The sequence below is a fragment of the Halichoerus grypus genome, chromosome 3, assembly GCF_964656455.1.
Source record: "Halichoerus grypus chromosome 3, mHalGry1.hap1.1, whole genome shotgun sequence".
NCBI classification, from domain to species: domain Eukaryota; kingdom Metazoa; phylum Chordata; class Mammalia; order Carnivora; family Phocidae; genus Halichoerus; species Halichoerus grypus.
The window spans coordinates 20789980-20812175 of record NC_135714.1 but is presented as its reverse complement, the minus strand read 5'-3'; positions in this window follow the sequence as shown (position 1 = coordinate 20812175).

Here is a 22196-nt window from a genome sequence, read left to right as displayed (position 1 = left end):
AGGGTTTTTGGAGAGCTAGTTGCAGAGATGGGTAAGAGTCTCCTGGAGCTTAGGGGCGCAGGGGCTGGTATGTGACTCTCACAAGGAGTCTACAAGCCTGGGGCTGGGTCGATCGCCTTTTCTCCGGCAGCAGGGTGAATATGGTATCTGAGTAAGATGCTCTGTTAGTAATTGTGAACCCTAGGCATGTGGCCCCTGAAAGGAAGCTGGTCTGGTGTCCTCCTCAAAGATAGCTGGACCGACGGCCTTTAGAGGGTCTTACCTCAGTGAGTTCTTTGCTACAGATGATAGAACCCCCTCCAGTCAGAACCACAGGGAGAGATTTAGTATAGGGCGCTAGTGACTTACAGAATCTTTGCAACAGGTTTTAAATCTGGTCTCTGGGAAACCAGTCTCAGAACCTCACCCTGGGGAGAAAGCTGCCGCTGGCCCTCTGTTGACTCCAGGACCGAGCTGTACCTGCAGTCACTCACATCAGTGCCAGGGAAGCCATGTCTGCCTGCCGTTTCCTCACATGAATAACTCTGGCCTGAAAGCCTCATGTGGTGCCTCTGATCAGCAGAATCTTGGTCACATGTCCATGCCCTAGCACCAAGGGAACTGGAAAATGTTGCATTGTGGATTCTTCCATGGGAAGCTGGGGTTCAGACTGTGGGGAACCGTAAACATGCAAGAGGGTGCGAAAATGACAGTTGTCCACTTACCTTGAAAGAAGGGTCGGCTGCTGGAAATCAGGGCTGAGGGGAGACTTCTAGGCAGCCAGCTGGCGGACAGGCAATGCCTAGAATAAAAGAGTTGGATTTGGAGGTGCCTAGTAGGAAGTTTTCCAAAGGTCAGCAACAGAGCTCCAGGAGACCATGAGTTAGCTGTGGACATCTGCCATGCCACAGAGCACCAATGCCCCTTTTCAACTGCTCCACACAAGTAAGCCCTTTCTTCCACCTTCTCCTCCTACCATCCCCCTATGCTGGATCCTGAAGATCCCTAACCAGCAACTAGTAAGTGGGAGGGGAGGAGGAGTAAGAAGGATAGAGAAATCTACCACATCCTCTTACCTACTGTAAGCCTGTGTTGAAGGATGGGTAAAGTGTCAGCAAGGTGAAAACTTGTAGTCCTCCTCCCCCAACTAGCTTTATTGAGATATGATTGACACATAACATTTATAAATTACAAAATGATTACTACCATAGGATTAGCTACCACCTCCATCCTGTCACATCACTATCATTTCTTTTTTGTGGTGACAATATTTAAGATCTAGTCTTAGAAACATTCAAGTGTATGATAATAGTATTATTAACTATAATTGCCATGTTGTACATTAGATTCCCAAACTTATTAATCTTTTTTAAAGATTTTATTTATTTAATTGACAGTGAGTAGTTTTGATTATTTTATTATTACATTGAATTGGTCTCTATTTATAGTTGAAATGACCTGAGGACCTTTTAGTATCTAAGAGCAATGGGGAAAAGTTTGGGACCTCACCTGAGATTTTACCCCAGAGTAGGGAAGAAGACCAAAGAGCACATTGAATGGGCAAGGAGAGAAAGAATAAAATGAATTCTGTGGGCCCTCTGGTAGGTCTGGTTTATTCAATTAGCTGGTTATAAGCATTATTATTATGAAGATATATCTATTGTTGCTTTGATTCTGTTCTGTTTGTAAAATCAACTGAGAATACAGTAGACAGCGCAGAAAAAAGAAGGCAAGGGAGACATTTACAGCTTATTGTTGCAGCTGTTTTTATCCCCAAAGGCTGGCTGTGGAAAATCGAGAATAAAAGAGATCAGTCCAAGTTCCTGGACAAGGAGTAACTTAATAGTGCCACTGTGCTATTCTCTTTATAAACATTATTGTCTTTTATCCTCAGAAGAGCCCCATGAGGTAGGTATAATCACCCCAAGTTTATGGATGAAGAAACTAAGTCTCGGGCAGACTAAGCAGCATCCACAGTGTATTTAAATAGCCAAGTGGGGGCTCTATCCCTTAATCTTACTCTGCTGCCCAACTGATTTGTGCTGTATCTTAGATGTGTCCATCCTAGTCTGTTGTTTTTTTTTTTAAGGAGGACATTTCTGTTATCATAACAATAGATGGCTTTTACTGAACACTGAAGATATTTCAGGCACTGTTCTACGCACTTCATACATTTTCTCATTTCATTCTCCCATCAGCTCTACAAGATAGGTGCTATTGTTGTTCTCACTTGACAAATGCAGAGTGTCAGACAAACTTGCCTGAAAGCCATGTAACTGGTGAGTAGTGGAGTAGGGATATATATTCCAGCAGGCTGACTCTTCAGGGCAGACTCTTAACTACCACATTCTACCACCATGGGATGTACCAAGGTTGAGTCAAAAGGAGAAAAGACCAGCCCACCAGATTCCCAGCCTTCCAGGAATGAGAGAGGAAACAGTCTTCCTTCTTATGTCCCTTATGCCATTACCTATCCCTGCTGGTCTCCCCCCATTTCAGTGGGAGGGGTTCAAGGTGAATCACCACTTCTGTGTGAGCCAGGATGCCTACTCTCATCTCTCCTCTGGTATTCTGCTTCATATAAACCTTCTACTATGTCTGCAAATCCACCTCCTACCCTGATTTATGAGCTAGTGGCAAAGCATCTCTTAGGAGACAAACTGTCTCAATGAGCCATTTTGCTTGAAGAAAAGACCATCTGGGCAGGCAAGGCTGAGTGAGAAAGGTAATAAACATTAAAACTGCCCAACAGAGAAATATACAAGATTTGGGTGGAGGGAACAGGAGGGTCCTGACTACATGGCAGGATGAGGCAGGAACCAAGTGGAAGAAAGAACCAAAGAGAATTCTTTGAGGGTCAAATTGACCAAGGGACTTTAAAGAAAGGGACTCAAATTTAACTTTATGGTTTTCTGTAATAAGCAGGGATGTAATATCTTAACCTTTGAGTGAAGTCTGCTACACACAATATTAAACTAGTGGCACTTTGGAAACTGAAGTGTTTGAAGGGTTGGCTTGAGGGCAACACCTTGGGGAAATCCTCTTGTGGAGGATGGAACAGGGAACAGAGGTGGAGAAACAGTGGAAGCAGGAACCTCAGAGGGTTAAAGAAAATATGAGTCACCTCTCATTTCCAAGGCACTTTGGCATGTTGGGAGGAATGCTAGATTTGCTAGGGTGTGTATAATGGGTATTTGAGCCAATTTCTAACTAAATTCATAGCAACTCGAAGAACTTGGGAGTACCCAGAGTTGCACCTCTCTTCTTGCTCCACAATGTCAGCTTCTTTTGCTACAGACCTTCCAACTCATCCTCAGTCTCTATCTTTATCTCAGCCACTCCCATTTAACACAGAATTTAATTTCTCTACTACTCTAAACTTGGCTCCATTTCCTGGCTTCTGAGTCTCTCTCTCCTTCTCAACTCCTCAATTCGAGAATGATATCCTGGGTAAAAATCTCCCTACATCAGTCAGCTCCTGAGAACACCCCTTCTGTTTTCTACTCCACCCTCACTCCTCATTCAGGTCCATGTGCAGAAACTGGGAAGAAGCTGGGATTTCTGTAGACCCACCTTGTGGAGGAGATGCATGAGTTAGCATTTGGTTGCAGAAAACAGAACACACTCTAGTCAATTTAAAACAGAAAGGCATTTATTAATGAATATTCAGTGGCTTAGATAACCATTGGGAAGTTGAGTTTCTAGGAACAATACTCAAGCCATGCCGCAGAACAAGAACACCAAATTAGCTACGAAATCTTCCATAATCAGGAAGCTGCTTCTACAGCTGCTGGCTCCAGTACCACCCACCACCATAATCAGAAATCCATACAATAGTCAGGACGCCAACGTTATCAAGAATATGCCATAGTGAACCTCTCATAACTTGCCAGCTGTAGAATCCCTACTTAGAAAATGGAAGGCTTGGGTCCTGCCACTAGACTCACACAAAGCTAATGACTGGTTGCTGGGGCCATGCTGATTCTGCCATCGTGGTGTTTGCCTACAGAAATGGCAGAAGCAGAAGGGTAACATTCATCTTGCTGTCTACCTCAAATCTCGCACTAGTGATTTCAGTAATGGAATCAAAATGATGCCTAGAACTCTAGCTGCAAGGAAGCCCGGGGGATACTGTTTAGCTTACTAACCTTTTCTGCACAGGAAGGCACATCAGAAGAAGGTTGGAAGGGATGTTGTACTTTGATCAATTGCATTTATCACAGACGGTTAACCTCGCTCTTCAGTGGCTCTTCAGCATCTTTTTCTAAACAGATTTATTGCCCACCTCTTTGGAATGACTAAGGATAGTCCTGTTTGGCTCAGGAAAGGAAAACTCATTATCAGCTATTATTAATCATAGATTGTATTGTAGCCTCTTCCAACTTGTTGATGCACAGTAATTTAGGAATGGCCAAAAGCAGATAAATAGCCATTTCCCCTCCTTGGTACTAAGCCATTGCATTGGTTTGCTGGCTTGAGGTCCATGAGGTAGATCTCTTTGCTGAGGCAGTACTGACAGCAGGAAGGATAAAATCTTTCAGATTTTTTTTTTCTCTAGGGAAATACAAGAAACGACAAGTCAAGTAGTTGATACTTATTTTCAGTACCATGTTTTAATTTTCTCCATCTCTCTTGCAGGCTGAAATCACACGCACTATCTTTTCTCTTGTTTTTTTCAGTCTTTGAGTGTTCTTCAGTTATGTCCAGCTGGTTCCAGTCATTAGTAGGCTCTTCCCAAGATAGGTCAGTCCTACTGGAGACAGGAAATACTGGAAACCTCACTAGAAAATCAGGTCCATTTCTGGCCTACTTTTGCCAGAGTTTTGATAAGTATCCAAATTTTTGCTTGTTTATTCAAATCAAGCTTTTGAATCTCCTGAGATCTAACCCTTGCAACTGGTAAGCCAACAGCCTGAAGGCAAAGAAAAAAAAATCACACATTTTCTGGCCAATCCTTGGAAAAATGCTCTCTTCTCTCTGTCATGATACTAATTTACACATGTTCCAAAGCTGAGGTCAGCTGGTTGAAATTGGAAAGGCAACTTTTAACAACTGAACAATCCAGCAGTAAAAATTATTTGGATTATTCCACTACCAAATTAAGTCTTATTTATTCTTATTTAAGGTGCTGGAAGAATATATGCATAATTAAAATTATATGGATTGAGTCTCAAAAATATGGTTTAAAATTTATAATGAAAATCAAGCATTGGATCACAGAATAAGAGAACTTATATTTAGAAGGGAACCTCTGGGCACCAATATTCTTGATTAGGTCATATTCACTTATCTTGGGTCAATGGGTGTTATTGTAAATATGGTTTTGTTTTTCTTAAGGAATCCTTGGCAAAAAAAGGATGCATTTGTTTAGAGGAAGGCAGTAACTAGTATTAGGAAAAAAGCAAGACATAAAAATATCCTTTCATAAGGCATTGGTGTTGAAACAAATTGTGGGGCTATATACATGAACTGGGGCAAGTTATTTTACTTTTCTGAGCTTATTTCCTCATCTATATGGAGTTCAACTTTTTCTATTCTCTCCTCTATATCCCTATTGGTCAAAAGGGCTCAATTTAAGGATGAGAAAGCTTATTCCACTAATTTTTATTCCATCGAGTCAATGGAATATTCCTTAAATATTTCTGAGAGTCTCAGGAGTGTCTTACATTAACTCCCAGACAAATCCACTATATTGACTACCATGTGGAGTACATCTTTCTCCTCAGCTTCCCACCTCTAATGCACAGCATCATCACTTCAGGCTACCATTGGGCAGCAATGTCTCCTGACGGGCACCGCCTCTCTAATGCCATATTTGTCCTGGTGCAGTCATCAATACACTGCATGCCTCGAGGTGTCAAAGCTATAAAGTTGTTTGTAGCCAAGTGGAGATTGAGACTGGCTCACTCTATATATTACTTAGGATGTTTTTGGTTGCAGATTAATAGAAAATTCAAACCAACCTGGATCAAGCAAGTAGAACTTATTGTCTTGCTAGAGAGTTCAGTAGAAGTCCAAAGATAAGAAGGCATATGTACCAGTGAGCATTAACTTAGAGTGAGAAACAGAGACCCAGACTAACAGTGGCTTAAATGAGCTTTGTTTCTCTCACACACATATAAGGCCAGACATAGGAAAGCCAGGGCCTCTATCATAACTGTGCTCAACAAAATCTGGAGAAACTTTCATCTTCTTCGAGTTTCCTTCCCACTTACTACTCTGTCATTTCTGAAAGGGGTAAACATTGTCACCACAGGTCAAGATGTTGGCTAGATCTTCAGTCATCATATTCGTGCTCCAAGAACAGGAAGGAGAAAAGGGTAAGGTTGTCCATGAACCAGCTGTCTTGTAAGGAAGGTTCCTAGAAGCTGCCACATGACATATCTGCTCATGTTCCATCAATCAGAACTTAGTCATGCAGACATACCAAACTGCAAGGAGAAGATACCTTTATTCTGGATGGTCACATGCCCAGCTATAACAGGGGCTCTCTCACATGGAAAATGAGGGAATAAATTCGGAAGGGATAGTTTCTGCCAAAGCACTTTTCAGGTTGACGAATTCCAGAGGCTTCAACTCTGTTTTCTTGTGATTCTTTTGGCTTTGTTCTACTCAGTGTTTTAGCTTCCTTTGAATTTGGTAACAAAACAACAGAAGCAGTTCAAGAATATGCCCACCATGACAATACCCAGAGAGAGGAGGTTGCTTCTGCACATGCTTTTAAAGGAATGTGAGCAAAGTTTCCCACAAGACCCTAGCAAAACTGGATTTCACCCTTTGCTCACATTTGAGTCAACGATGGCAAGGGAGAAGGGTTTACATCTATATCAGTCAAGCACATCCCCTCAGACTGGGGGTGAGGCCAGTTTCTCCAGAGTAAGCTTCCCCTTCAAGGAAAAAGAGTGGGCAACTGAACAAAGTTGGGATTGCACTAGAAAAGAAGAAAAGAGAAGAACAGATGTTGGGTGGAGGACCCTCTCACCTGGGCCAAGGAGAGGTGGCTCTAAAGCCTACAGCTTACGGCCCATGGGCATACACAGTTTTTAGAGAAATGATTCTTTATGTTTTCTTTTGTTTTGCTTTGCTTTTATATCCCTTAGAACCCAGACATGAATCCTTATAAGCGGGTTCAAGGATATCCATGGTAAACACCACATTCTACTGACCCTTCAATGGGATATTTGTAAATGGGTCAGGATCACTGTGCTCAACTTCCCTTAGTATGAGGTTTCTCTGGTAAAGTTCTTCACTCCTTCATGCAAGTAGACATCTGACAGATTAATTGACAAGGCACGGCAAGATGGACATTACTTAAATCCAAGTTGGAAGCTACACTGTATGTAAAATGGGCATAGGAGTCACCCACCCCAAAAATATTGTTTTGAAAATAAAATATATGGCCTTTGAGTGGTATGTTCTCATTTCTTCATGCCACTAATCTCCAAAGAACAGTGCAAGACACATGGTGGTAAATAATACCAGTTGTTAGGTGTTTTCAACACTAGATTAAATAAGACAGCACATGTAGAGTACTTAGTATACAATAGACATTTTATAAATGTGAGCTCTTTCTGGATAGGCCCTTAATGTCATCAGTGGCCTCTACTCCAGAGGAATTTCAACAACTCAGAACTATTGATGGAGTCCCTGGTTTCCATGAAAACAGCAAGACCAAATTCATTTTTAAACTACCCCCCCAAAATCATGTCTCATGCTGAAGCACCAGAATGACAATTTCTTTATTTCTTTGCCCCTGGGAGAGGAGTGAAAGGAAGAGCATCCTTTCATTGTCATTCAGTGGAGTGGAGATTGCAAACATGAATAGTTGAGTCTGGTGTGGTGGGCGTCTAGCAGCATGGAAACAGAGGAGCCTTGGCTAAATTGATTTGATACTTGAAGTAGTTATTGGATGAAACATTATTTTGATGAAGAAAGAGGCAATTGTTAGTAATTGTAATTTAACTATAATGAGGTTGTAAAAACTTGCATTTTATTATTGATCTTACAAGTCCTGTGAGTAAGAGAAGAAATGGTTGGAATTATAAGTCAGTTTTTTTAAATTAGACATTTAATTATGGTGTTTTCAGACAAGGCATCAATATTTCCTGGGTTGTTTAAATTTTGTCTAATCATAGTATTACAGTATTCTATTTTTTTCCCTAGTTTGAATAGTAGTTATCCTATTGAATAGTAATATCCTTCATACATTAGTTTTAAAGTATACTCTAGAGGCTAAAGTCTCTTTGATACAAGTTTATGTACTTCCTCACATATGGTGTTGACATGTGTGAAATCTAATTGTGTTAAATAACTCGCTGGGAGCAATGCGAAAGGACAGACTCATCTGACAGAATTGATTTTTTTTCTGTTCTCCAGGAAGACACTGTAAGTCAGTCATTTCATACGTGGGGTGAGAATCAGGGATTGTTTCTTCCAAGGGCTGGCTGGTTGGAAGGCAGACTCCTCTCTTTTCTCTAGCCTTATTCAATAATCAGCTCAATCCCCAGGCTCCATTGTGGGGGAGAATAGAACATCCCCCTTAGACTTCACCAAAAATGACATAAAGTTCATAGACCATGATTCTCCTTTTGGGAAAATTATTGGTCTTTACTATGTACTTTTACACATAGAAATGACCTCTCACTTCTGCATTCTCTGAGTTTCTAATTTTGAATCTCTCATTTGCTCTTCCACAGGTATTCATGGAACACCATTTTACATTGTTTTCATGGTGCTCACATGTTTTGGAAAGAGGAGGACCAAAGTTAAATGTAAATTAAAAGTAAATTAAAAGTAAATAACCATAATTCATCTTTGTGTCCTGCAGAGCTTATTACCTTGATTATCTACCATAGATATTCTGTTTGTTTGTTTGAGAATGGAAATGCATTTTTAGTCAGGAGATTTCAAGCTTTTGAAGCCATTGCTTTTGATTTAAACTTAAATACCAGTTAAGTATCCAGAAGACCACGACCAAGAAGTTGACAGTTCTGTAATCTGACTGCTAGAACATGGTGGTTTAGGTGGGATGCGGAGCACAAGAATGGAATTTTATCGGGGTTATAGTTATCAGTTTTCAGAGCCTTTGAGGGGAGAACTGCTTTAGATCACAGACACCCGCCCCCCCCCAAAAAAAAGATTTGGCAGTTTACAATTAAATTCTAATTGTCGAGGAGTAGGAAAGTCCACCACTTTTGATGGAACTGGGAAGTAGACAAGAAGTGCTGTGGAAATTCAGGATGTAAAGAAAATTTTTTGCTTATCATCTGGCTTAACCTGATATTATTTTATTGCTTTTTGGTGACTTTTATTGGACTTTGTGATATTTACCTTTTAACCTAAGTTGGAAAGCTGTTTTTGAAGATACCTGTTCTGGAGAAGAAAATGTCAAACAGGCTGAGTTTGGGGAACTATTAGAGGACAAATATTTCATTAGACAAGGGAAATACATGAAATTTAGATTACAGGTATACAGTGTATTAAGTAAGTGAATTTAGAGAAACTTGTACCAAACAGCAAGACATTGTGGGACTGCTGAGGAGAGGAGCAGGGGAGGCTGTTGAATGTTTACATTCTTTTGTATTTAAGGGTGTGATGAGCCAAGAACACAGTTGGAGTTCATCGAGGAGCATTCCTGGTGCTGCCTCCTCACGTGAATGGTATTGTCATGAGAAAAGTCACATGCAAATGAAGGAGGCTGTGATTAAGAAAAGTCACATGCAAAGTAACATCATTTTGGGAAAAGTTTGCTGAAGAGTTCAGGGAGATTTGTCCCCTGAACAAAGGATGAGATTATAAAGATCCTGTGGTGCAAATACAAACAGTTGTACTTGAGACAGTGGACTCAAAAACTTCTGGAATAAATGCAGACCTGGTACGTTTCTTGCTGACTCAGTCACAGGCAGTATAAATTTGACAAAAGTGGATGAATTCACAATTGCCTTAATTTCCCGGTGGTGGTCTTCCTGTATGGAGGACACCAGAAACTATTCCTCTTAGGACCTGATTTAGTCCTGCAGCAATTGTGGTGGCATGCTGCTGTTAGCAATTTTTGCTGCTTCTCTCTGCTACCAAGGAGATTCCAGCTCACCAAAAGTGGTTAGGATTGCGTGGTAGGCAACCTCCTGGTATTTATGCCTGTGTGTAATCCCCTTCCCTTGAGTGTGGGTGGGACTTACTAAGTCACTTCTAACAAATAGAATTTGCAGAAATGATTGGATGTCGTTTGGAAAAGATCCAGTTATAAATAGACTGTGGCTTCCTCTTTTTTTTTTTAATTTAATTTTATTATATTATGTTAGTCACCATACAATACATCATTAGTTTTTGATCTAGTGATCCACGATTCGTTGTTTTCATATAATACCCAGTGCTCCATGCAGTACATGTCCTCCTTAATACCCATCACCAGGCTAACCCCCCCCACCCCCCTCCCCTCTAAAACCCTCAGTTTGTTTCTCAGAGTCCATAGTCTCTCATGGTTCGTCTCTCCCTCCGATTTCCCCCCCTTCATTTTTCCCTTCCTTCTCCTAATGTCCTCCATGCTATTCCTTATGTTCCACAAATAAGTGAAACCATATGATAATTGACTTTCTCTGCTTGACTTATTTCACTTAGCATAATCTCCTCCAGTCCCATCCATGTTGATGTAGAAGTTGGGTATTCATCCTTTCTGATGGCTGAGTAATATTCCATTGCATATATGGACCACATCTACTTTATCCATTCATCTGTTGAAGGGCATCTCAGCTCTTTCCACAGTTTGGCTATTGAGGACATTGCTGCTATGAACATTGGGGTGCATATGGCCCTTCTTTTCACTAGATCTGTGTCTTTGGAATAAATACCCAGTAGTGCAAATGCTGGGTCATAAGGTAGCTCTATTTTTAATTTTTTGAGGCACCTCCACACTGTTTTCCAAAGTGGCTGTACCAACTTGCATTCCCACCAACAGTGTAAGAGGGTTCCCCTTTCTCCACAACCTCTCCAACATTTGTTGTTTCTTGCCTTGTCAATTTTTGCCATTCTAACTGGTGTAAGGTGGTATCTCAATGTGGTTTTGATTTGAATTTCCCTGATAGCTAATGATGATGAACATTTTTTCATGTGTCTGTTAGCCATTTGTATGTCTTCTTTTGAGAAGTGTCTGTTCATATCTTCTGCCCATTTTTTTTTTAAAGATTTTATTTATTTATTTGACAGAGAAAGACACAGAGAGAGAGGGAACATAAGCAGAGGGAGTGGAAGAGGGAGAAGCAGGCTCCCCGCTGAGCAGGGAGCCCGATGCGGGGCTCGATCCCAGAACCCCGGGATCATGACCTGAGCCGAAGGCAGACACCCAACAACTGAACCACCCAGGTGCCCCTCTTCTGCCCATTTTTTGACTGGATTATTTGTTTTTTTGATTGTTGAGTTTGAGAAGTTCTTTATAGATCTTGGATACCAGCCCTTTATCTGTAGTGTCATTTGCAAATATCTTCTCCCACCCTGTGGGTTGTGTCTTTGTTTTGTTGACTGTTTCCTTTGCTGTGCAGAAGCTTTTTATCTTGGTGAAGTCCCAAAAGTTCGTTTTTGCTTTTGTTTCACTAGCTTTGGGAGATGTATCTTGAAAGAAGTTGCCATGGCCGATGTGAAAGAGGTTATTGCCTATGTTCTCCTCTAGGATTTTGATGGATTCCTGTCTCACATTGAGGTCTTTCATCCATTTTGAGTTTATCTTTGTGTATGGTGTTAGAGAATGGTCGAGTTTCATTCTTCTGTATATAGCTGTCCCATTTTCACAGCACCATTTATTGAAGAGACTGTCTTTTTTCCATTGCATATTTTTTCCTGCTTTGTCAAAGATTATTTGACCATAGAGTTGAGTGTCCATGTCTGGGCTCTCTATTCTGTTCCATTGGTCTATATGTCTGTTTTTGTGCCAGTACCATGCTGTCTTGGTGATCACAGCTTTGTAATATAGCTTGAAATCAGGCAACGTGATGCCCCCAGCTTTGTTTTTCTTTTTCAACATTTCCTTGGCGATTCGGGGTCTTTTCTGATTCCATACAAATTTTAGGATTGTTTGTTCCAGCACTTTGAAAAATGTCATTGGAATTTTGATCGGGATGGCATTGAAGGTATGGATTGCTCCAGGTAGCATAGATATTTTAACAATGTTTATTCTTCCGATCCATGAGCATGGAATGTTTTTCCTTCTTTTTGTGTCTTCAATTTCTTTCATGAGTGTTCTGTAGTTCCTAAAGTATAGATCCTTTACCTCTTTGGTTATGTTTATTCTGAGATATCTTATGGTTTTTTGTGCTATTGTAAATGGAATAGTTTCTCTAATTTCTCTTTCTACAGTTGCATTGTTAGTGTATAAGAAAGCAACTGATTTCTGTGTGTTGATTTTGTATCCTGCCACATTACTGAATTGCTGTATGAGTTTTAGTATTTTGGGGGTGGAGTCTTTTGGATTTTCCACATAAAGAATCATGTCATCTGGGAAGAGAGAGAGTTTGACTTCTTCTTTGCCAATTTGAATACCTTTTATTTCTTTTTGTTGTCTGATTGCTGTTGCTAGGACTTCTAGTACTATGTTGAACAATAATGGCGAGAGTGGGCATCCTTGTCGTGTTCCTGATCTTAAGGGAAAGGCTCTCAGCTTTTCCCCATTGAGGATGATATTCGCTGTGGGTTTTTCATAGATAGATTTTATGAACTTGAGGAATGTTCCCTCTATCCCTATGCTCTGAAGAGTTTTAATCAGGAAAGGATGCTGTACTTTGTCAAATGCTTTTTCTTCATCAATTGAGAGGACCATATGGTTCTTCTCTCTCCTCTTATTAATATGTTCTATTACATTGATTGATTTGCGAATGTTGAACCACGCTTGCATCCCGGGGATAAATCCCACTTGGTCATGGTGGATGATCCTTTTAATGTATTGTTGGATCCTATTAGCTAGGATTTTGTTGAGAATTTTGGAATCCATATTCATCAGGAATATCAGTCTGAAATTCTCCTTTTTGATGGGGTTTTTGCCTGGTTTGGGGATTAAGGTAATGCTGGCCTCATAGAATGAGTCTGGAAGCTTTCTTTCTGTTTCTATTTTTTGAAACAGCTTTAGGAGAATAGGTATTATTTCTTCTTTCATTGTAGCTTCCTCTTGAGCACACACTCTCACTCTTTCACTCTCTTTCGGGTCCCTCTGTCTGCGGGAAGGGAGCTTCCATGCCGTGAGCCGTCCTATGGAGACGGTCTAGTGAGGATTTCTATTGCTGCGCCTTGTGCTGTGGGACAGAACACCCTCTACCATTTCTCTCCTGTGCCTTCACCAGCTTTTCCCTTACTGTGCTGGTTAAGAACAGAGATTCTGGGTCCAGAAACCTCCTTTCAACTCCTGGCTCCACACATACCACTGACAGGGTGACTTGGGGTGATTTAATCTAACATCTGCATGCTTTGGTTTCCTTATCTGCAAAACCAGGGTAATAATGGCACCTATATCACAAAGTTCTTGTGAGAATTAAGTGTGTTAGTACATGGTAAGGGCTTACAATAGGCCTGACACATATTTTACAGCTACTTACTAATACTTTCTGAAATTCAATTTTTTTTGTTTGTTTGTTTGGGGAGGATGTGACAAAGAGCCATGTTCTATTTTAAGCATAAAATAGAGCAAAAAGCATCTCAGATCTGCCTGTAGTATTCTTTTCAGCTAATAGCTGCTTCGCTACTCCACTGTCTCCCTCCAACAGACGTCATAGCTTGATGGAAACCAGCATTCTGACCTCTCCAAAATTCTCTTTTCCTCCCTCCCTGCCTCTGTCTTTTCTTTCTTCCTTTTCGTTAACCAACACTACCTGGTTCTACAAAGACTTCTCCCAGCCTGCATACTCACACTCATCATCCCATTTAGCATGAACTCTTGGAGGATGATCATCCTTAGAATGAGAAGAATTATTTTTCCTGCCACAAATCTATTTCTCCTCCTGTCACACTAATAACATCAATATTGAAGTATTAGGATTTGGGGTGAGAGATGTAATAAGATTTCACTTTCTAGTTTATTTTCTTCCTCTAAAAAAAGAAAACTTGGTAATACCAATTAAATACATTTCCTGACTATACAAGAACCACGTACCCTCTGGCTTTGTCCTTGATTGTATTTGGGAATGAAGACACCGCACAGAGTAAAGATGAAAGTATAAATGAGAAATAGAAAAGAAAGAGGCTGAATGCAGAAATAATATCCTCCAATAGATGTTAAATATGAAAAAAGGATGCTTGACAATACTGACCCTTGGGAGGGAGAGCTATGGAAAGGCTTGGGATATGTTCCTGTCTCTGTACTACATGAAGTGACAGACATCTGTCTCCCCAACCATGTAGACTGAGGAGTACCTGTCACTTTAGGGAATACGCTAGACTTGGTAAATCCACCTGGTCCTTCCCTTTTTGCTTGGTAGCCTGGTTTATCCCTGGGGCATGCCCACAGACCTCTGACCCTGAGGTATGAGCAAGGGGAAGGTCTTAGCTCATCAACTTTGGGCCAGATGACCTGCTCTGGGTGACTTCAATCCCCGAGGGCTCATGAGTTGAGTCCCGTATACCCAAGTTCCAACTCATGGGATAAGGGCTAAAAATTAAAGTATTGTGTGTGCATTAGGTGCAAGTCTTTTATGTAAGTTAGGTGATTTTGCCCATATTCACACTATAAATTTCTAGGAAATAACAATAACAAAGCATTATAATCACATGTAGAAATTGAGAATGAAATCAATGTATGGAGTGCTAAGACTGGAAGGCCCTTTGCGGTCCTCCATTCAAAAACACTTGTTGAGTGGAGGAGAAGCTGAGGTCTAGAAATAGAGGGCTTGCTGTAAGTAGTGGCCAACTCAGTGTCAGAACCCCCAAAACGGTGCTCCTTGCACCACGTGATAAGCCCATTATAAAGCTCAGATCTGCTTAGCTTTCAAGCAGAACCATATGGACAAACTCAATAGCAGAAGCCACACATCAGTCCGAAGATGACCATTTGTAAAAAGCCAAAGCAACCTAGGGCCCGACTGGAAAGCATAAATGTGTTAATATAATACTTCTCTCGACCCCATGACTCCCATTTACCAAATGTGCTATTACTCTTACTTCCTTTCTAGACGTTTGGTTACAGAGATGTTGTTTCCTCTCGTTTTTACTCTCTATGACTAAATAAAACTTCCTGGTTAGAAATCTCTTGAACCCCCTGTAATTCAGCTTCTGTTTCTACCCTTTTGTTAAAGCTGCTTTGACAAAGTGCATCATCAGTAGCTTCACATTACCAAACCTGATGGCGGATTTCCACATCTGCTCTTTTCTTTCTAGAACTCTCTGCTGCATTTGACACTGTGAAGGAGTCCTCTCTTGCTTTCTGTGATGTTACTGCTTCTTGCTTTCTTCTCTCTTTGAACACTTCTTCTCAGTCTCCTTTTGGGGACACTTCTAACCACCTAGAATTCTTGTTCTCTCTGGATTGTTCTTGCTTGATTCTTTTATGTGCTTTCTTGGAGATATCTCAATCAGTCTCCAAAGTTTTAATCTGTATCTGTTTTGGTTACATGTTGCTACAACAAACCACCTGAAACTTAGTGGTTTAAAACTACCATAAATTAAGATCTCCACAATTTTGTGGGTTAAGTGGTGGTTCCTCTGCTTTTTGTAGTATTGGCTAGGTGCTAAGGGGGATGATAGTTCCAAAATGGCCTCCCTCAGTGGCTGGTGATTGATGTTGGCTACTGACTGGGAGTTCAACTAGGGCTGACAGTTGAGGGTCTTTGTATTCTTCTGTATGGTCCCTGCCTCATGGATGTTGAGCTTCCTTACAGATGGTGGCTGTGTTCCAAAAGGAAGGTGGTAGAAGCTGCCAGTTCTCTTAAAACGGATTTTCAAAAGTCTCAGATGTCACTTTTGCTGCATTGTATTGGCTAAAGCAGTCATGAGGCCAGCCTAGGAGAAATAAACTCCATCTCTTGATGGGGGAGTGTGACAAAGGTTCTCTCATTGACCAAACTCCCCTCAGGCTTCCCTGAACTCCTTTTCAGCTAGGCCTGACTTTTGGATTTTTGTGTACATCTGCATTGTCCAATTTTAGCGAGAATTCTGCTAAGCTGGTTTAGCCAGAATCCCTCATCTTCCATATCTGATCACCCTCAGTATCTGATCAGTTCCTTATCCTCTACCATCCCCTAGGTGGTGTCTGATCACCCTCGCTTATCTTCAACAAGAATCCTGCTAGATCAGTTTAGCCAGAATCTTCCATTACCCCCAACGTTTCCTTTTGGCAATTTTCATCCACCGACCCCCACCCTGCTCCTTGGCTATAGATTCCCACTTGCCCATGTCATGTTCAGAATTGAACCTGGTTCCATATTGAGGTCTCTTTTCCCTTAGGGCAATAGTCCTGAATAAAATCTGTTTTCATTTCTGTGACTACAGTCCAGTTCTAGTTTTTCTTGGACAAATGGCATATACATTCAAGGAGGGAAGGAATTGATGGTGGGTATACTTGGAGATTACCCACCATGGTTGACTCTCTGACCACAACAATGAACGATATTCCTACGTGCAAAATGCACTCATCTCTCCCTCAAAATTTTCATCCCCTTACGGCATTTGCTCAAAGTCTGGGATATCATCATTTCAATCAGGTATAAATGAAGATTTATACCTGATTTGCTGGTCTGCTTCAGCCATGGTGTTTTGGGTGTGGAGATTTATGAGACATAATAGCAAGCCATCTTACAGTGACATACAATTGTCAAAAGGAGACAGAATAAAACAATGGATGTTCCCACTCAAAAAAGAAAAAGAACAGGAGGCACATTGACACCACTGTCCTTAGCAGTTCTGAAATTCAGCTGAGCCCATGTGGTCATTTTCCTCTGACTCCAGGGGGAGAGAATGTTCCTTGATTAAGAGTTTATTTCTGCTCCTTGTGAATGGTTTTCCATGGCTTTTGGCTCCTCCCTTTGGAATCGTGGCTTCACCTTCTGAGTTGCCCTTCTTTTCCTAGAGGAAATACCCTCTGTTTGCCACTGAGGCGCTTTCTCAGTCTGCTTCCTGCTTATAGGAAGTTTAGGGTCCAGGGATCTCTTTTCATTTCCCATGATCCATCCTTTACCACATTCCAGATCTGTAACCTAAACGTCGTGCATTTTCATTCTCCAGTGAAACATTTCTCTGGAACCCTGCTTGTTGAGTTTAAACTGACATAATTCCTTTTTAAAACGTTGTAGGCTCCCAGTGTATTAAATTATAATTCATACCCACATATCTCCTTGAGATAGGATCCTCAAAGTCAGTGTGCCATGGGGCAAAAATCTTTAAGGTTCTCAGAAGTCCTATCGTCTGACAGAAAGGCTAGGAATTTCTCCATGACAAAGCTCTTTTATCTAGTTGAGAAGCTTCTGAGGCACTACCTTAAATCTTTCTGAGGCGTCAACAAAGGGTCTTACTACCACACCCTTGCTCTGATCTTTACCAAAGGCTATGTTTTCTTAGAAGCTTCTGGATTTGATTTTTCCCTGTGCCTATTTCTTTCTTTCTTTTTTTTTATTACCCTCCCCCCTCTTTTTTTAAAGTAATCTCTACAGGGGCACCTGGGTGGCTCAGTTGGTTAAGGGTCTGCCTTTGGCTCAGGTCATGATCCCAGTCCTGGGATGCAGCCGCTTGTCAAGCTCCCCGCTGAGTGGGGAGTCTGCTTTTCCCTCTCCTTCTGCCCTCCCCCCGCCCCCAGCTCGTCCTCACTCTCTCACATGTGCTCTCTCTCTCTCCGCAGTAAATAAATAAAATCTTTAAAATAAAATAAAATAAAATAAAATAAAATAAAATAAAATAAAATAAGTAATCTCTACACCCAACGTGGGGCTTGAACTCACAACCCTGAGATCAAGAATCACACACACCCCCAACTGAGCCAACCAGGCACCCCTCCCTGTGGCTTTTTCTTACCCTGAGGATCTCTTGTTTTCCCAAAAAGCTGCAAATACAAAATTGTTTTAATTTTCCATCAAGCAGGTTTTACATCAGAAATACTGCCTCTAAATTCTGCTTGAAAGCTAAACAGTTCCTTCTTAATCTCATCTCATTGTTCTTGTACTTTATCTTTGGCAGCTAAAGGAAGCCGTCACTCTGCCTGGAAATCTTAGCCAGGCCATCATTAATCAGGCAGTCTACTTTTCATGTTACTGTAGGCAACATTTCTCTAAATAATTCTGCCAATCCCTAACGCATGTCTTTTATTCTCAAATCTTCAATATCAATTTCCTTACTGCCTTTTCAGTCTGTATGTCTTTTCAAAGCCCCCAGCTTTTACCTGCTGCTAGCTTTCAAAGCCAATGTCATATATATGTATATATGACATTCATATATATAAAATTAGGTTTTTGTTATAAGTAGCACTACACTCTTTCAGGTACCAATTTATCTTCCTAGTGCCATGTATTAAAAAGTTTTAAAAAAACTAGTGGCTTAAAACAGCAACAATAACCATTCATAACCATTCATTATCACGATTCTGTGAGTTTAGAGTTTGGGCTTCCTCATAGCATGGCAGCTGCATTCCATGATCCAAGAGGAAATAACTAAAGATTACTTGTCTTCTTAAGGCTTGAACTCAGAAGTCCCAGAATGTCTCTTTTCCAGCATTTGTTGGTCAGAACATTTACAAGTCCATATGAGTTTCCAGGGAAGGGACACAGAGTCCTCCTGTGGGTGGGGGAGTGGCGTGTGCATTACCCGAGAGAAGACATTGATGGTGGTCACCTTTGAAACTAGTTATTACAGCCTCTAGGCCATAAGTACTGAATTTACTTTCCCAATTTTATCATCATTCCCTTGATTTCAGACGCATCTGCCTCCTGTTGGATGTTTCCACATGTACCTCAAATCCATATGCCTGCAACTAAACTCATCATCTTCCTTCCTAGACATGTGTGTCATCCTATGTGCTTTATTTTAGTAAATGACAGCCATCCAGGCCAGAAACCAGAATTCATCCCGGTCCCTCTAGTTCTATTACCATCCCAGCTCCCATGCATGCACAGCTGACCAATTTTAGCCCTTCACTCTTTCTCAAATATGCCCCCTCTTCTCTATTTCTAACATTATTCCAGTTTAGGCCCTCAGCATACTCTCTTGCTTGGCGTGTTGTAATAGCCTCTTTCTGGTTTTCATGTCTCCATTATAACCCTTGTGGTCAAGTTGAGGTGTGGTTTCACGCCAATTTGGCCACTTGATGAAATAAGTAAGATAAAAGTAGAAAGAGGAGGAAGAAAGGAATTAAGGAAGAAATAATTTAAAAAAAAAGGAATGAAAGAAGAAAGAGAAGAACCCTAGCCAGGCATCAGTTAAAATTAATTAGGCTGATGATGTCATGGTTTAATTTGTGGAAGGTAAAAACTAAGAAAATACCACTTTTGGGCCAATAGACTGACTTTTAGTAAAAAGAAAAGTGTAACTTCAAGACAAACTTCTTTGGCCACTTTCTAACCAGTTTCTGACATAAGGCCTCCCTATAAAGAACTACAAGAAAAGTAGTTAAAATTGCCATTCTCCTAGCCAATAATAATAATAATAATTATATACAGATATATATCTTTAACAGTGTTGCTAAAGTGGTCTAATATCATAGTACTCCTTTGCTTAAACTCCCCCCTATGGCCACCCAACTCCTTAACTTGGCCCACAGAGCCATGTTTGGCTGGACTCTCATGTGTTCATTCAACAAATGAAGATTTGTGTGCCTTTAACATGTTAAGCTCCCAACTGTACCTCACCTATCTTCCTCCTCACACTTTATACTACTCCTACCCCCAAACTGCTTGTTTCTCCTTACACACCCTTTTTATTCCTGTTGTCTCGGTTGGTTTCCCTCTACCTCTTTGTCTCCCTAACTTATTCCTATCCACTCCTCAAGATTCTGGTAGAAGCCACCTCTGTCCCCAGGACTGGACTATGGGCATCCCAAACACCCCACACCTACCCATCATCTTCTGTTCAAATAATACTGGCATTACCTGTTGATGACTCTAACTCCCTGTAACCTTCTTGAGAAAAGAAATCATGTCTTAAGAGACACTATAATATAGTGATTTATAGCCCAGTCTCTGAAGACTTACTGAGTTTATATCCCAGCTCTAGTATTTATTACCTGGATAATCCTGGGAAGGTACTTAGCCTTTCGGTGCCTTGTTTCTGCATTCTTAAAGTGGGGATCATATTAACAGGCATAAATATTATAGGTTTGTTATGAAGATTAAATGAGTTAATACATATAATATACTTAAAGCAGTGCCAGATGGGAGGTGGGCGAGGGGATTAAGAGTACACTTAAAATGATGAGCACTGAGTAATGTATAGAATTGTTGAATCATTACATTGTACACCTGAAACTAATATAACACTGTATGTTAACTATACTTCAATAAAAAACAAAAGCAAAAACAAAAACCAGTGCCTGGAACTTGGAAAGAGGATAGCAAGCATGACCCGCTCTTACAATTGTTATTATGATGATGATTCATCTAGCACAGCACCTAATGCCTCATAAATATTTGTTGACTTGAATTCCTTCTTTTTTCTTTTTTCACTTTATGGCACAATCTTCCTTTTTTTTTTTTTTTTTCCCACCAATTTCCCTAATTCTCTGTTTAAGTCACAGGCTGTCTTTAACCTTTGAAAGGTGGGATTTCCCACCCCACTCTCCACCCACCCACCCCAACTCCCTCTGACCTGGGGACAGTTGCAGAAGTAGGTGAGATCCAAAGATATAGTTCTATTTTCCACCTCTTAGCACTGGTGAATATCTCCTTGGCTGATTGCAAAGGTTCTTTCCCAACACCAGTCAAATAGAGGCAATATCTATCAGTGGTTACTACTTCTTCATCTGCCCACATCCTGAGCAAAACAGATGGGGGAATTCTTTGCATACCCAGAAGAATCCCAAAGGTATATAGTCAATTTGAATGCCTAATTGCCAACCATGATTCAAAGAAAAATGTAGCAATGAAAAAGCATGTGAGTCCCTTGCCATAAAAACAGCTCTCTGACTGAGGAAGGGAGTGTCCCCTAAGAGCTAGAACTAGCCAATAACCAGAAATAGTGAGCTTGTTTCTTGGCTATCCCTATGGTTTCCTGTATGAAAATAAAATGAAGTTAATCACGTTTGCCCCTCGCCAATATGGCTGCCCCAGTTGTCAGGAGACATTTTCCGACAGCCCTATTCTGAGAACTTCTTCCTTTTAAAAAATTCCTTGCATTTCCCTGAAGCTTCCCGCACAGAGAGTCCTGACTTCTGAATTCACTCTTATTTTTAAAAGGATCACGTGATTCCTTTGTTACAAAGGCTCTATTACTGCTCCTCTCCAGTAATAGGAAAAGACTCTATGTTAGTCTTTTGTCTCAAATTCCTCCTTTTTCTTTATGTGCATGAGGAACTGAAGCTCTGCTGCCTTTGACATGTGCCCTTGGCTAATAACTGAGACTCTCATTATAATATCTCCTGTAGGAGATCAAATGGAGAGGACCTTCTTCTGGAGTTCCTGGTGTGAGTAGGGCATCTGAAAGGATGGTTTTCCTCTGAAAAATGTCCTCCACTCCTCTCTTACATTTTAGAAGATAAGTCTATTTACATAATGCCAACAAAATGGTTTGGTTATGTAAAAAATATAATATGATAAAATAAAAACACCTCCAAATAGCAACCTAAATCAAAACAAAAGCAAATACAAACAGTAATATCCTTTCTGCTTATACCATAATGAAGCGAGTTACATACAGATTCAGCCAGGAATGGAATGGAATTACTTTAAAGCAGTGCTTCTCAGTGGGGCTATTGCAAGAAGGTGAGCTCCCTGGGTCCCTGCCTTCTGAGGGTCAGTAGTGCTCCCCTCTCCTTCCCATCCCTCCCCAGATATTGAGACAGTCCAACAGAATTCTACAGATTTCCAAAGGCCATCCCCCATCCCAGGGGACAGTACTACATTCTCCCTGACACCAAGCTGGAAATCCTGTACTAAAGAAAGTGAGCAAGGAAAAACCTTATATTAAATCCCCATGTGCCCTAAAACCCTCCCAACATGTTAGTAGGTATTTTTTTTTTTTAAGATTTTATTTATTTGCAAGAGAGAGAATGAGAGACAGAGAGCATGAGAGGGAGGAGGGTCAGAGGGAGAAGCAGACTCCCTGCTGAGCAG